We start from the raw sequence: 4,649 nt of genomic DNA, 5'->3' as shown, positions 1-4,649 counted from the left end.
CCGATCAGGCGTTTACAGTTTAAAGGATAACTCTACTATTGAATAAATGAAATGAAGACGAAGGAGATGAATGGATGTTAAAGATTTACTTCTGAAAAGGAAAAACCTGATTCATATTGTAGCAGTATTAGTACATTTTACACCACCATTGTATGTATGTATGTATGTATGTATGTATACACTTATGTGTGGGTGTACATATATGTATGTATGTATGTATGTATGTATGTATGTATGTATGTATGTATGTGTGTATGTATGTATACATGGTGTAGGTGCGTAGCCTACAGTTCAGGGTATTGCACTCACGATCTAAGATCATGGTTTCGATTCTATGACCGGATGGTGCGTTGTGTTCTTGAACCAAACGCTTCATTTCACGTTGTTCAGTCCACTCAGATGTAAATGAGTAGTTATGAAACGTACCAGCGTCCCGTGTAGAGGGAATCCAGTGGTCTCAATCACTTATACATCGCAGAAACCAACCGGGCAACTGGTTCAATGTTTTCTAGGACTCGAAACAGCACTTACTTAATAATATATATATATATATATATATATATATATATATATATATATATATATATATATATATATATATATATATATATATATATATATATATATATATATATATATATGTAGAGTTTGATACTCACGTAATATTGTTTGAGTGTGCAAATAAGTTCGTCCTAACAAGGTACCTAATTCAACTGAATCTAAATTACACACACTCAAACATACATACACACGCACATACACACACAAACGCACACACACACGCACACACACGCACACACACACACGCGCACACACACACACACACACACACACACACACACACACACACACACACACACACACACACACACACACACACACACACACACATATATATATATATATATATATATATATATATATATATATATATATATACTCTTTACTTGTTTCAGTCATTTGACTGTGGCCATGCTGGAGCACCGCCTTTAGTCGAGCAAATCGACCCCAGGACTTATTCTTTGGATGCCTAGTACTTATTCTATCGGCCTCTTTTGCCGAACCGCTAAGTTACGGGGACGTAAACACACCACCATCGGTTGTCAAGCGATGTTGGGGGGACAAACACAGACACACAAACATATACACACACATACATATATATATATATACATATATATATATATATATATATATATATATATATATATATATATATATATATATATATATATATATATATATATATATATATAGGCGCATGAGTGGCTGTGTGGTAAGTAGCTTGCTTACCAACCACATGGTTCTGGGTTCAGTCCCACTGCGTGGCACCTTGGGCAAGTGTCTTCTACTATAGCCTCGGGCCGACCAAAGCCTTGTGAGTGGATTTGGTAGATGGAAACTGAAAGAAGCCTGTCGTATATATGTATATATATATATATGTATGTGTGTGTATATGTTTGTGTGTCTGTGTTTGTCCCCCCAACATCGCTTGACAACCGATGGTGGTGTGTTTACGTCCCCGTAACTTAGCGGTTCGGCAAAAGAGGCCGATAGAATAAGTACTAGGCATCCAAAGAATAAGTCCTGGGGTCGATTTGCTCGACTAAAGGCGGTGCTCCAGCATGGCCACAGTCAAATGACTGAAACAAGTAAAGAGTATATATATATATATATATATATATATATATATATATGTGTGTGTGTGTGTGTGTGTGTGTGTGTGTGTGTGTGTGTGCGCGTGTGTGTGTGTGTGCGTGTGTGTGCGTGTGTGTGTGCGTTTGTGTGTGTATGTGCGTGTGTATGTATGTTTGAGTGTGTGTAATTTAGATTCAGTTGAATTAGGTACCTTGTTAGGACGAACTTATTTGCACACTCAAACAATATTACGTGAGTATCAAACTCTACATATAATTTTTTGCAGTGTATGCTGATGGCACGACCCAACTTAGTGAATAAATCCGCTCTTGTTTGTTCAGGCATTACTTTACATAAAAATACTTTCCAAATACTTCCGAAGTGCAGATTCCAGGGAAGGTGAGTAAAATATAAACGAGTAACAAAGATGTGTAAGAGTCAATTCATTCCGGCCGTTTCGAGCAACTCATTTAATTGATCAATGAAAGCATTACATCATTACAAAGAAAGCCATTTTCATCAGACGACTGCATAGACATCAAGCATAAAGGGCAAGTTAGATATTTAAACATATTCAAATCATCAATAAAGAGCAAATATTTACAATGATTCCGCCGCTAAGTTTTGTTGAGGCAGGTATGTATGTATGTATGTATGTATGTATGTATGTATGTATGTATGTATGCATGCATGCGTGCATGTATTTATGTATGTATGTATGCATGTATGTATGTATGTATGTATGTATGTATGTATGTATGTATGTATGTATGTGCAGATTTGTATATTTTATGTATGTATTCTCATGCATATAGTTACAGATCTAGACATGCTCATATATATGTAAATGATAAACTTCTGGAAAGCTTTACAGATTTTTACAGTCCCAGTGACGAATTGGATCTGTAGTTTTCGAATTAGCTTTCTCTTTTTTAGTTTTGAGAAGCCTAATTTCTCAAGACTGGTATTTAGGCAGTGTGTTATATATCTCAGGGCCCCAATAATTACAGGTATAACATGAACTTGTACGTATGTAAATAAAAAATAAACATCTTTTGAATTTTGGCTGTTGCAATGTGCGCACACTTCTTGATGATAATTTCAACAAGAGACCAAAAAGACGTACTAAACTTATTGCATGTGAGCTTAAGAAACATTCCCTTGATATAGTTACGCTCTATGAAACTCACCTATTAGGTGAGGGTCAAGTAAATGAACCTACTTATGGAGGTAATATCTTTTGGAGAGGCCTACCTAAGGGTCAGCGAAGGTAATCTGGTGTTGGGTTTGCTCTCAAGAATACATTACTATCCTCTATTGTAGAGCTTCCAAGTGGTATATCTGAACGGACCATGTCATGCTGCCGTATCAAACTGACAAAAGGTAGGTTTCTTACCGTTGTCAGTATTTATGCACCAACAATGTCCCATTCTGATGAAACTGTGGGACAGTTTTATGATGGTCTAGCACAATTATTGAGGAAAGAACCACTTTATGGCAAGCTGGTTATTTTGGGAGATTTCAATGCAAGAGTTGGAAAGGACTATGTTTCATGGCCTGTTTTAGGTCGACGTGGGATTGGGAAATGTAATAAAAATGGAGTAGCTCTTTTGACGTTTTGTACTGAGAATAATCTGGTTGTCACCAGCACTGTTTAAGCAGAAAAATTAATACAAAACCATCTGGATGCACCCAAGGTCTAAGCACTGGCATCTCCTAGATTATATTCTGATCAGAAAACGCGATATGAAAGACGTTTCTAGCGTTCAGGCCATGAGAGGAGCAGAGAGCTGGACTGACCATTGTCTAGGGCGTGGAAAAATAGGTTTTTCGATAATGCCTAAAAATCGACAGTCTAGTCCTAAGGTACCCAAAAAGTTAAATGTTGTAAACTTTAAATTATTAAGCAACTTGCAAAGATTCCAAGATGCTATAGAAAGTATCAATCTTGACCCAAACAATCAATGGGAAGATTTCAAAACAAAAGTATTTCAGGCTGGAAGTTCGTCTGGGATTTTAATCATGTAAGTTCAGTGACTGGTTCTCAGATAGATCAGCAGAAATAATTCACGATCTACTTTTAGAAAAACAAAACTTCTTTCTCAGTCCTTGAACCCCATCTCAAACGAAGCTTACAGAAAGCTGAAAAGGAAAGTGCAGACTGCCCTAAGGAAAATTAAACAGAAATGATGGAATGATAGGGCAAAAGGAGCACAAGAAGCAGCTGATAGAAATGATGTCAAGGGTTTGTACTCTTATGTTAAGGAGGTATATGGCCCAAAATTTCTTAAATAGCTCCAGTGAGAACAGCAAATGGACGTTTGCTTCTGACTGACATCGCTTCTATTCATAAGCGCTGGGTAGAACATTTTTCTTCACTTTTGAATAGACCATCATCCACTGACATGAGAACGATAGAAAAGATCGAACACCTTCCAGTTATAGAAGAGATGGCATTTGAACCAATTCTAAATGACTTTTATTTAGCTGTGAATAAGCTGAATAACAATAAGTCTCCAGGGTCTGATGGAATCCGTGCAGAAGTCTTGAAATATGGGGGTGACAAAATGTTTGAACTCTTAAATATATTAATTTGTCACTGTTGGAGAACTGAGCAAGTACCTCAAGACTGGATTGATGCCGTTTTAATCTCCTTGTATAAATCGGGGCCAAAGGATCTGTATGGTAATTTTCGTGGGATTTCACTTTTGTCTGTGGTTGGAAAGGTACTTGCCCGCATTTTGTTAGAACGTTTAAATACCTTCATAGTTCCAAATATAGTGTCTGAGTCTCAATGTGGTTTTCGTTCCTCCAGGGGCACAGCTGATTGTATCTTTACTATCAGACAATTACAAGAAAAGTGCATTGAACAAAATCTTGCTCTATACCATTGCTTTGTTGATTTGAGCAAAGCATTCGATACTGTTAATCGAAATGCTCTGTGGCTAACTCTAATGAAAATAGGTTGCCCAGAAAAATTTGTAAACAGGATCAGGGTTTTGCATCAAGAT

The sequence above is a fragment of the Octopus bimaculoides genome, chromosome 5, assembly GCF_046866305.1.
Source record: "Octopus bimaculoides isolate indiv1 chromosome 5, ASM4686630v1, whole genome shotgun sequence".
NCBI lineage: Eukaryota > Metazoa > Mollusca > Cephalopoda > Octopoda > Octopodidae > Octopus > Octopus bimaculoides.
Note: the sequence above shows the minus strand (reverse complement) of the source record.